Source organism: Adiantum capillus-veneris, chromosome 13, assembly GCF_014529385.1.
Source record: "Adiantum capillus-veneris isolate H3 chromosome 13, ASM1452938v2, whole genome shotgun sequence".
In the NCBI taxonomy this organism is placed as follows: domain Eukaryota; kingdom Viridiplantae; phylum Streptophyta; class Polypodiopsida; order Polypodiales; family Pteridaceae; genus Adiantum; species Adiantum capillus-veneris.
This window is the reverse complement of record NC_140943.1, coordinates 7,170,091-7,182,930: the sequence shown is the minus strand read 5'-3', so window position 1 is coordinate 7,182,930 and position 12,840 is coordinate 7,170,091. Positions and strand designations below refer to the sequence as shown.

General features: G+C 41.6%; 1 pseudogene; it reads left to right on the top strand.

The window, feature by feature from the left end:
• The first annotated feature begins 10,819 nt into the window (after positions 1-10,819).
• LOC147443561 (uncharacterized) lies at positions 10,820-12,117 on the top strand (annotated as a pseudogene).
• Positions 12,118-12,840: the final 723 nt, after the last annotated feature.

The window sequence follows — 12,840 nt, the reverse complement described above, 5'->3', positions numbered from 1 at the left end:
GGGCTATGTCCATGGGAAAGTAGCCACTCAATGGCTTTAGTACTTCAAAACAAGAAGTAGTTTACAAAGGGATTATACCCTTAATGGAGCTCCCGCCTTGCTTCACTCTCACCACCTCACATTCACCTTGTTGCATCAACTTCACACTATGAAATGTGTGTAGAAATGGCCTCCTTTTATAGGCCAAAAGGGATGCCCTCTCTCATGAGAGGCAGCCATGTGTAGCCGCCCTTGTGTAGATAAGTCCAAATCGAACCTTTCAATCCGCCCATGTGTGGCTGCCCTTGAGAAGACAAGTCCGCTTTTGAATTCGGCCACCGGCCACTGGCCATTGACTACTACCGAGCACTGGCCAACCGACCAGTTTTTTTTCGGCCACCGTCCGGCCATAATATTCCGTCCGGCCCTTGATTTTTGGCCGTGAAAATTTTGGTTTCCGGCGAGTGATTTTCCTTCACGCACGATGGCTTCTCCTCATAATGGGGGCCTTATAAATGTGCGCTTTTACCACAGAAGATTACAAGGTAAATCAGTCTCCATACTTAACAGCAACAGTTGCTTATGCAGAGAGAAGGGAGGAGATCGACCTGCATACTTTTGCCCATAATTGGCAGCAGTAGATTCACCTTGGCCTGCGGAGCAACCTTCGACACAGGACCGTCTGCCAATTTGGACTCTACAGCCCGCCCAGAGCACATATTTTCTTCGTCTGTCGTTCTACGCCATTGCTGGATATAGAGCTTGTTTTTGTTTTTGTTTTGTGTTCACACTTTATTTTACCATGTCCAACTTAATTTAACCCTTTAAGCAATTGGACAGTCACACCCTCCGGTTCCGTGCTCGGTGCTCATAAGTGATTTGGAGGCTTATGTTCAAGCTTAAGCTGTTGCAAATGGGCTATTGAATGAAATTCACTTGCTATTGACTCTTCAAAGCGGTGTTGAAGGTTTGGTTATTTTATGCTATGGATCCATTGATGTGTTAAAAAGCAATTCAAAATTCTATTAACCAAGGTCGACGGTCATTACTTGCCTTCGCAAGCATAGCAAACAGGACCAATGTTGGGGTATAAAGCCCAATGTGGTCGCCCAGGTAAGTGGGCGGGCCTCCAGGTATGTACACATATTCTTTTGTAAAAACCTAATAAGAACTCACTATGCTCTACACATTACAGTAGAGCAAGTTCACCATATCGTCGTGCTCTTCTTCTCGCACTCTCTCTCGCGTCGCACTTCCGCTCGTACTCCTTCAACTGGTATCAAAGCTCAGATCGAGGCTCGGGGCAGCACTTGCAGGTAGCCAGAGTCACCTGCTCAGATTGGAGTGAGATTCGATAGGCGAAGACACGGCCCCAAACCATGTGGGAGCGCCCGAAGGGCGTGGTGTTCTCAGAATTTCATTCTGAGGTCATCTCGGCCACCGTTCGGCTTCGACAAAGGTCTACGCAGGCCATTTTTGACTACGTGGTCTCGGCGGGTGCAGATCCGACTTTGCAAATTTGGGGTTTTCGGCCTACGACTGCAGGTGCTGAGGATATCGACACTCCCAGAGTGTTGATTTGTGGTTGTCTACACATCGAAGGACGGCTCACAGTTCTTGGAGGCGTGTCACATACGACACGGGCGCATCTACACACAGACTGTAGGCGACATCCACTGGTTCATCAGGTAGCTTGTGTTTGCTGCTTGATATTCCAGATTTCATCCTGACATTGCAGGTACTTCCACATGGGATGTTACAGCATACAGTGGGAAATTTGTGGATGTATGACTTTGTGGGAAGTCTATGTACTGTCAGATTTACTGCAGCCTTTGTTGAGGGTCGAGTGAGGTTTTATTGAGCTGGGGGATTCTCGAATGTTGAGATCCTTTCGGTGATACAGGTCTTGGAGCGATCCCTCGAGCACCCTTAGATAGGCAGCTAGGATGTATTGACTGTGAGTTAGACAGTTGGGATTGCATCTTTGCTTTACTGCCGTTGAGGCATTGTCGCAGTCTATGCTTATAGGACAGTGACAGGACAGTGAGAGACAGTATAGGTGCAGGACAGGTTTACCCGCATCTTACAGTGTCAGAGAGACAGTGTTTTTTGAGCTGTTTTTTGGTCTGTTTTTGAGTACACCAGAGCCATTTTACAAAGGAGAGTCTGCCAAAATTTATGCAGAATCTGAAGCTTTCTTGGTTCATTTGACAGGTTGATATTGGTTCAGAGGTCAGTTTACAGGGGAAACTCTACCAAATTTTTCCCAGGAAAGTAAACCACTGTGAAGCGTAGCTATGGCTGGATCACAGGACACTGCTCTTTACAATATCAAGAAGCTGGATGGAACCAATTTCCCATTGTGGAAGAAGCAGATTTGGCACGTGTTGGTACAAAAGAAGCAGATAAAACCTATAAAGCTCAAGGGGATAAAACCAGAAGATATGGACGAAGATGAATGGAGCGAAATGGATGAATTGGCACTTTCTACCATTATGCTGACTTTGGCAGAAAGCGTTTACTTCAATGTAGCAGACGAGATGTCGGATTATCAAGCATGGTTAAAGCTGAGTGATCTTTATGAGAAGCAGAGTGCAGCTTCACAGGTATACTGGCTTAAGAAGCTTGTTGACTTGAAGATGAAAGAAGGGACACCTATGTCCAATCATCTGAATGAATTCAACACAATCTATAGTCAGCTGTCAGCTCAAGGTGTCAAGTTTGATGAACCTGTTAGAGCTATGTTCCTGTTGATCACATTGCCGGAAAGTTGGGACACTTTTCGCACAGCTTTGAGTAATTCTGCACCTCCAGATGGTTTGAACATAGCAGGTGTAGAAGGAAATCTGCTTACTGAAGAAACCAATAGAAAGACAATGGACAAAGGCAAAGGAACAGCCTTAGTTGTCAGGGGAAGGACCAAAGAAAAGTACAAAGGTGGAAAGAGGAATCAGTCTCGTAGCAAGTCCCGCAGTGCTAAAGGCAAGAGTGACATAGAATGCTACCATTGTGGCAAGAAGGGTCACATGAAAAGAGACTACAGAGAATGGAAAGCAGAAAAAGGCAAAGAGAAAGCTGAAGACCATAGTGAGAAGAACAAGTCCTCAGTGAAGATTCAAGAAATAAATGTGACAAACACTGTTGCAGAGGATGACAGTCTAGTGTCAGGAGACATCTACTTCTTGAAGAATACAATGGACTCAGCTCTTCTTATAGCATCTGATGGAAATGCACTGAGTGACTGGATTATAGACTCAGGGGCATCACTTCATGTGTCTCCAAACAAGGAGGGTTTACCTCTTATGTGACCACTAAAGAACATGTTCGGCTAGGCAATGGGCAGACATGTGAGATCTTAGGTGTTGGAGATGTTCAATTGAAGTTTCAGAATGGCTCTTCTTTCACGCTGAAGAATGTGAGACATGTTCCCGCAATTACAAAGAGCTTGATCAGCACAGGTTTACTTGATGATGCTGGCTACGTCACCACTTTTGGACAGAACATGTGGAAGATATCCAAGGGTTCTATGACAGTAGCACATGGAGTAAAGTCTGGAGGACTTTACATGATTTATGTATCAAATGTCTCTAAAAATGTAATCAATGTAACCGAGCAGCCGAACGTTTCTTTGTGGCATAGCCGGTTAGGACATATGTCCAAGAAGGGAATGGAAATCTTGTCTCGTTCTGGTTATTTGCCTGGCTTTTCATTTAATGATTTTGAATTCTGTGAACATCGTTTGTATGGTAAGCAAACACAGCAGCAACATAAGCATAGAAGCAGTAGAAGAGATACACAATTGGCACTTGTTCATAGTGATTTGTGTGGACCTATGCCTAACCTATCTCTAGGGGGAGCTTCTTACTTTATGACATTTATAGATGATTACTCGAGGAAAGTATGGGTTTACTTTCTCAAGCACAAGGATGAAGCGTTTAGTGTTTTCAAAACGTTTGTGACACTTGTGGAGAATCAGAGTGGCAAGAAGCTTAAATGCTTACGCACTGACAATGGTGGAGAGTATGTTTCAAGGGCCTTTGAGGACTTTTGTGAGTCAAAAGGTATAAAACGTGAACTTACTGCTCCTTACAATCCTCCTCAAAATGGTGTTGCTGAGAGGATGAATAGGACCATACATGAGAAGGTCAGAAGTATGTTGTCTAATGCACAGCTGCCAAATGGGTTTTGGGATGAAGCTGTATCAACAGCTGTTCATCTTGTAAATAGATCTCCTAGCAAGGTTTTGCAGAAGGATTCAGTTCCAGAGATGGTATGGTCAGGCAAAATGCCCTTATACAAGCATCTCAGAGTCTTTGGCTGTGAGGCATATACTCATGTTCCAAAGGAAGTTAGGAACAAACTTGAGCCAAAGAGTAGAAAGTGCATCTTTCTAGGCTATGGTAATTCTGGTGAGATGGGGTACAAACTTTGGGATCCCGAATCCAGAAAGGTTGTCCGCAGCAATGATGTTCACTTTAATGAATCCAAATATCATTCTAAACCAGAGAGGGTTGAGGAGATTAGAAGAGTTGTCTTCCAAGAAGATGGACCTGCACGTGCAAGACAAAATGTGAGGGCTCAAGAGGAGCAAGGACAAGATAGATTGGAACCACAGGTTGTGGCTGAGCCTGAGCCACCTATTGTGTGTAGATTTGGACGTGTCACGCGACCTACTGATAGGTTTGTTCCATCTATGAATTATGTCATGTTGACTGATTGCAATGAGCCTTCATGTTACAAGGAAGTAGTGCAAATGAAGGACTCCGGAATTGGCAATTGGCCATGCAGTCAGAGATGACAGCTCTGCATAAAAACCAGACATGGAAGCTAGTTAAATTACCACGGGGCAAAAAGGCTCTACCTTGTAAATGGGTTTACAGGTATAAGATCACCGCTCATGATAGTCAGCCAAAGTACAAAGCAAGGCTTTTTGCCAAGGGCTTTAAGCAAGAACAAGGCATTGACTTTGATGAAGTCTTCTCTCCGGTGGTCAAGATGACTACATTGAGATGCTTTCTTGCATTGGTTGCCATATTAGATTTGGTGTTGCACCACATGGATGTCAAGATAGCGTTCTTGCATGGTGATTTAGATGTGGAAATTTACATGCAGCAGCCAGAAGGGTTTGTTGAGAAAGGCAAGGAAGATTGGGTATGCCAGTTGTTAAAGAGTCTTTATGGCTTAAAACAATCACCGAGGGCATGGTACCATAAATTCCACAAGTTTATGCTTTCTCAAGGCTACAAACGTAGTGAGTTCGATCACTGTCTATATACAAAGAAGGCTAAGGATGGCAGTTGGCTGATCCTTATTTTGTATGTGGATGACATGTTGATTGTTGGCAAGCACTTGGAAGAAATTTCAGCTTTGAAGTCAAAGATGGCAAAATCGTTTGACATGAAAGACATGGGTGAGGCAAGTCATATACTTGGTATGCGCATTGAGAGAGACAGATCAAAGAAGTTGATTTGGTTATCTCAAACAGAGTATATTGACAAGGTTTTGCAATGTTTCAATATGGAGAAGGGAAACGCATTGAGTGTTCCATTGCCACCATATGTGAAACTTAGCAAACAAGATTGTCCTGTGGCTGAGGAAGAAAAGGCTGAAATGGATAAGATTCAATATGCGTGTGCAGTGGGTAGTTTGATGTATGCAATGATTGCTACTCGCCCAGACATTGCATTTGCAGTGGGAGTAGTAAGTCGATACATGTCAAACCCAGGCAAGAAACATTGGGAGGCAGTGAAAGGAATATTGAGATACCTGAAAGCTACAAAGAGTATGCGTATATGCTATGGGAGTTAGGAGCTAAGTGTAAAGGGTTTTACAGACTCAGATTATGCAGGTGACTTAGACAACCGAAGGTCTACGTCAGGGTATGTCTTTACATTGGCTGGTGGAGCAGTATCATGGCGTTCTAGATTACAAGATTGTGTTACTCAGTCTACTACAGAGGCTGAATATGTTGCAGCATCAGAGGCATGCAAAGAATCAATTTGGCTTAATCGACTAGTAACAGATTTGGGAATCAAAGAAGAGATGCCTGTGTTATATTGTGATAGTCAAAGTGCTATACAATTGGCTCGCAATCCACTTTATCACTCAAAGACAAAGCATGTGGATGTGAAGTATCATTTCATCAGGGAAATGCTCGAGGATAAGCAACTTCAGCTTGTCAAAGTTCACACCACAGAAAATTCTGCTGATCTACTCACAAAAGGACTTCCCTCAGAGAGCTTTGCGCATTTTCGCAAGCAGTTAGGTGTAGGGTAGTACATCACTTCTCTACATCTCTTGTATATTAGCTTGTATAGTAGCTTCTCTCACACTTAAAGTACCACATTGGACTTTAAGTGGGAGGTTGTTGGGGTATAAAGCCCAATGTGGTCACCCAGGTAAGTGGGCGGGCCGCCAGGTATGTACACATATTCTTTTGTAAAAACCTAATAAGAACTCACTATGCTCTTCACATTACAGTAGAGCGAGTTCACCATATCGTCGTGCTCTTCTTCTCGCACTCTCTCTCGCGTCGCACTTCCGCTCGTACTCCTTCAACCAAGTTATCATTGGCATATCGAATATGGCATCAAAGGTGGATAAATTCAACAGATCCAGCTTCCACACTTGGAAAATCAAAGTGAAGGGATATTTGATGCACAAAAAATTGTGGAGCGTCATCAAGCCGCTATCAGCCAACAAAGCAGGCACATCCGCTGCAGTTACCTGAGCACTATCTGTCGAGCAACCAGGCAAGGACGAGCAAGCATTAGGTATTACTCTGACATCTCTCAAAGATGATTTTAATCATTATCTGGATGACTTGCAATCTACCAACACTGCTTGGTTGCTCGACAGATAGCGCTATCTGTCGAGCAACCAGGCAAGGATGAGCAAGAATTAGGTATTACTCCGACATCTCTCAAAGATTATTTTAATCATTATCTGGATGACATGCAATCTACCAACACTGCCTGGATACAGCTAGAGAAGGTTTTTGGTGCTAAAGCTAAGTATTCAATGATGAGTCTAAAGATGGATTTGTACTCTCTTGCTGTGCATGCTGATGAAAATATAACATCTTTAGTTAACCGACTGAAGAGTATTAAAACTCAACTTGTTTATGTTGAAGCCCCAGTACTAGAAGAAGATCTCATAGCCGTTTTGTTGAAAAGTTTGCCTCTCACAAATTTCATCAGATTGTTACTGTTTTAAAGGAGAAAGATCCGCTGCCCTCCTTGGATGGTATCATCAATTCATTGAAGGAAGAAGAAAGAAGGGTATCCTGTACCAATTCTCCTAATATTCCTAGTGCATATACAATCTCCAATGCACTATCCCCCATCAGTTATTTTGATAATTCCACTGCCTACGCAGTCACTAATTGTGCTTCTACCTCAGCTTCATCTCGACCATCTATTGGTAACAGATCTTGTGCCATTTGTGGGTGCAATAATCATCAGACAAAAGACTGCTTGAAGAAGAATCCTTGTGTTCACTGTGGTAAAACAAATTGTCCTTCAAAAGGATAAAATCCAAATTCATATGATTGAGGGAGACACCAAATCTCCAATATATTCTGTTGACAATGAAGCTTTTTAGTTTAACTCTTTTCATGTTTTTTTAATCAAAATAAACTGATCGGGCGATAGACACTACCACACATGAGTGGTAAGACCTCCCAAACACATTTGTTCTCAGCCCATTTTTTGTCCCGCTTCTCGTGAGGTTATTGGGTACACCTTAAACCCAAGGTTTGGAAGTGAACCAAAAACGTCACTCATTGGTAGCTATTTTTTGACCTATACCCTATCTGCTCAAGGGAGGTTTTTATCATAGCACTAGGTTATGGATACACCAGAAATCCTTGGTTGTGAGAGAACATGAAACTCACAGTTGCCGAGTATACCAAAAACTTGAGGTATCATGAGAGTGATCTGTCTAGTTTGGGCTTGAGGGGGGGATTGCTGGGTTTCCAAGCCTATGGGAACACTGCCTAGAGCATGTAGATGAAGCTTCATTTACTTTTTAGTTTGCATGGCAAGTATTTCTATATATTGTAAGTTTTTCTTTACAAAGATATACAATCAATCATCATAGCATGTTTTTTTGCTTGTTGGTGACTATTATCTCTCTCTCTCTCTCTCTCTCTCTCTCTCTCTCTCTCTCTCTCTCTCTCTCTCTTTTCTACACCTGCACAAGCCATGGCCTGCCCACACCATCATCCTTCCTAACCACTGCAGCCTAACAATGCCTTTACAAAAACGCATAGTATTTGTTTGAGAAAAGGGTAAGTCTTTAAAGGCTTAAACAAACACATGAATAAGGCGGAACCCTAACCAACCTCGAGGGCAAAAACACATGAATAGGGTAGAACCAACTCAGGCCAACCAACCTCCAACAAAATTTGCTAAGCTTAACACTAGGTTGGTAATGGGACACTTATGTCCTGGGACACTTTTATGTCCTGTTAAGTGACCATTTTCATTGAATTATGTCAAGAGTTTCAAAATGGATTTTGAGGTGCTATCTGTCTAGAAAGTTGTCTCATGAGCTGAAAAAAACTCGACATTTTTTTGGAATATCAATTCCATCTTAACCTTGTCCTTGCACAACATTTCACAACCTAAACTGTGTGAAAAAACGGGTCTTGTTTTTGGCTTTTTTCAACTTTTTGAAACTATACAACTCTAGAATTCATGTTTGTGAGGTCTATAATGCTAGAGAACTATCTTTAGTAGTCCTCAACATGTCCTGATGCTTCTAGGGAGAAATCAATGTTAAAGTTGTAAGTTATGACCAAATTACAAAAATTGTCAAATCCTGTTTTTTAGCCAATTTTAGCTCTTCTATGATTTTTTTGGTGGCTTTCATGATATGCAAATGCAGTTTTGATTTTCTATGTTGCATATTATAACATAAAGCTAATATTCCTTGAGTTTTGGGGCACGTAATACCCTATTTTGCATAGTAGACAACGCTGGTTGATTTTTTCAATTATAGAAGAAAACGGAACATTCTAGTATATCAAGTATAGCTTTTTCAATATTGTTAGTTTCTTGTGACAACTACATGCATTTTGTAGGTAGTAACCATATCTAGTCATAAGGATCAAATTTGGCTAGATATTGAATAGTTTCTATGGGATTCTACAACTCATAATGTTGAACCCAATTTTTTCATGTTTGTTGTATTTAGCACTTCATCTTTGTCCCCAAGATTCCCCTTGGTAAGAGATTTATTATTCTTTTGACATGCTCCATGGCTCCTTATGAACCTAAAGGACAATAGGGAACTAAGAAAACATGCATATATTATTTGTATTGAGCGTAGCTATAGAAACTTTGATGATAGTTTTGCAGAATGGTAAAAATTCAACTTTTTTGTACCTATTTCTTTTGGCAAAACAAAAAATAGTGAGTGAGAAGCAATCATATGTTCTGATCAACAACCCATTGAAGTTAACTAGGGAATTTATCTCAAGTCCTACAAAAATCCCTAATCTTATTTTTATGCAACTAAGCGTAAGAAATGACTCTTTTGATGAAAATGTACTGGGCCATCAACTTTGGAGGCTTGGTGTGACCAAAAGATGAGAAATTTTACAAGTTTCTTATTTTTTCCATGTGTAGTAGGCCTTGAACTATAACCTCATGAAAGGATTTTACAAAATGAGTGGATCTACTATGGTTTTGGAGGTTTTTTTCAAAACCTTGAAAGGACACTTTTATGTCCTGTTAGGTTACCAACCTAGTGTTAAGAGAAACTTGCTTGAAATCATTCACTACCTTTTATTTGAAGCTAAGCAATGAACATACATTAGGGATAGGGATTGGCCATTTGAGACTTTGAAGTGTAGGGGAATCAATGCAAGTTGGGAGCTTGGAATTTTTGAAAAATACATAAATCTATATGCTACAAGGAATAAATCAACAAATTTGCATACCTTGCAAGATTCACATACACACAATCAAGAATAATACATGATTTAAGAGAGATAGAGAAGGAAAGAGAGTAGAAGAGCACATGCAGGTGCACATCCTCAAGCGGAGTGCGACACACACATGGATAGAAGAGAGGTGGGACAAGAGAAGAATGACAAAGAGCACTAGGTGCAATCCACAGAGCACTGGGTGCAATCTCCCCGTGCAAGAGTGAGCAGTTTTCACTTGCACGTATTTACTTAAAAATTTCTTGAATGCTGAGAAGTACAAATTGTTCGTCCGGACATAAATTGATCATTGCTCATAAAGAGCTCTCCAATAACAAAATTTCCACAAACTTGTTATCCTGTTTTATAGTCCATAAGCCAATCATGCAATTGCCACCTAACAATTGTAATTAAAAAAATAAATATCAATTTCCATTACGTTGATTATTAATTATTTATTGCAGCTAACAAGTGGCAGAAGCATAAGTGATTTATGGAATATGCAAAAGGATACCAATTTTATTGATATTGTGATATCAAAGAGCTTGCTTATTCTTTTGCCACCTGCCAGCTGCAAAATAAATAAATAATTATCAACTGGTAGGTGGCAAAGGTATGCTTGACTTATGGACTAGGGTAGAGGAGCCAGTAGTGGGACGGGTAACTTTGGAGGGAATTTTAGTGTGGAAATTTTGGGAATTTTTGAATGGGGAGGTATTGGCCAGCTCAGCAAGGTCTTCTGAGCATGTGGCAGTGGAATGATGCTTTTTTGAGCAGGTCAGATGAGAATTTAAACAGATATATTGTTTTGTGTGTATCAAAAATGGTATCCAATGAAGATACCTATCTACCCCAATAAGTGGGACAGTCGGGTTTAGTGGTTATATCTACCCCAACTGATAATGTACCATGTGTAGTCCACCAGGTGGACTCCCATGCACGACATTAAATGCTCCTTGGCGACCTCGTAGAAGTGACCGCACAGTCCCGAGCTTATCTCCCTGTTGTGTGGACTCATACCCTCTCCACAGGGCGTCAATCTGAACCTCTTCCTCAGTGCATGCCAAGTGATTTGAAGCGCTTGCAAAGCGGTGGGCAACCCAATAGCAACATGCCGGTTTTTGATAGCATCGAAGAATCGACAGCAGCAAGGGAAGCTTTGTTTGCCACAGACTTGGCAAGTAATCTCTGTTTTTCGCCTTGTTTTTTGCCTTGCTTGTACTTTTTTTCACCTTGCTTGTACTGTGTACTCTTTCCTATCTATGCTACCTAGTTTCAATGGCTGCTCCTCCTCAAAAAATAGCGCTGTCATCTCTCTCTCTCTCATGCATGAGTATGCTCAGCCTGCCCCATACGTAATCACCTGTGCTTTCACCTTGAAGGCCTGTGTTGTTGACCGAGAAAGGTGTTGTGCTTGGACCAAGTGTAGAGAATACTCGAGGATGAGATTGCTTGGGAGAGGCTGTTGGATCTTTGTGCTTCTTTCACTGATTGAAAATTAGCTGGGAAAGAAGAGCTGCTTCCACCATAAGCAAAGGGCCCGCTGCCTTGCGCACAACGGATATGGGTTGTCATCAGAGAATTCATGTCTTTGGGGGTGGGGGGAGGTATCTACGTCTTCTCATCAGAATCTGGGACGGAAGCTGGAGGATGCCTTGTGGGTAGATGCCATTTTTTATAAACCAGTAGGAAGCCACCAAGTCACGAGAGCTCTTAGATCCTCGCAACTAGGCACACCCGCATGATTTTCAGACTCTTGGCGTTAGCAAGTATAATTGCTCAGATGGCAGCTGAGATAGAGTTGACTAGTTACAATTCCTTTTGTTGCAGGTGACATTGCAGGTGATGCTGCTTTTGGTTTCTGGTGATGTACAGAAAGCCAAGACATTCTTCGTTCAAAAGCTCACAGTTGTATTGAGGCATGAAGAAATAGCTTTAGAAAAGGTAATTACAAAAGCTTTATACAGTTTCAATGGCACGTCCTTCAAAACATAGTGTGCCAAGTTGTGCTCCCCTTAATTTCTTCTACCTGCTGGTTGATGTTTTCCTGGTTTTGGTCGCAGGCATCAAGTGAAGGTTGTATTCTCGTACAACAGTCAGATCTATCCCCGCTACAAGTGCATGGACGAGATGCCATGGATGTTGGTGAGCTTCTGAGCTCACTCAGTACTCATGACAGGGGCAAACAAAGGGTTTTGTGGTGTTGATCTTTGCGTTAATTCTACTGTAGTTCTGGTGTTGATCTTCTTTGTCAATTCTACTGTAGTGTTGGTGTTGATCTTCTATGTCAATTGTGGTATACGCAGGTTTTACTTTAGTGTATTTTGCATTATGAAATGGTTGTTAAAACCTTCTACATTAATGGCTGTGTTGTAACCTTCTATGTTGGTTGTGAATAACGTAATTGGTTGACTGTCACAAGTAGGCAATAATTGCAAGAGGGGATTTTGTGGTTTGGCGCTTAAATGGCAGTGAAAATGCACAAACACATATATCCTTAACGTCCCAAATAGGTGAAACGCTTGTGGATTAATACATGAAAAGCGAGATTGTTGTTTCTAGGGAGTACATTTGGCAATTTGGGGATATTGTTGACAAAACCTTAGTACAATGCTTCTTGAAAGCACATCTGAAAAGGAGTGTGACAAAAGGTAATATATCCTCTTGAGAGGGGATGGATGAGGGGTAATGCGCACTAGGGGTACCCTAACATGTACAAAACTTCTTGGAAAGCTATGAACGAAGGTTATCTAGTAGGCTTGCTAACCGATACATCTGCGAAAATAATAGATATGAGGAAAGAAAAGGTTGTCAAAATGGGAGGAAGTGCTAGGGCCAAACATGTATAAAACATGACAAGCTGCTATCAATAAAAGTCACCCACAAAGTGAGATATCAAGAAAGAAGATCTCGTCGCTTTCTTATAACTG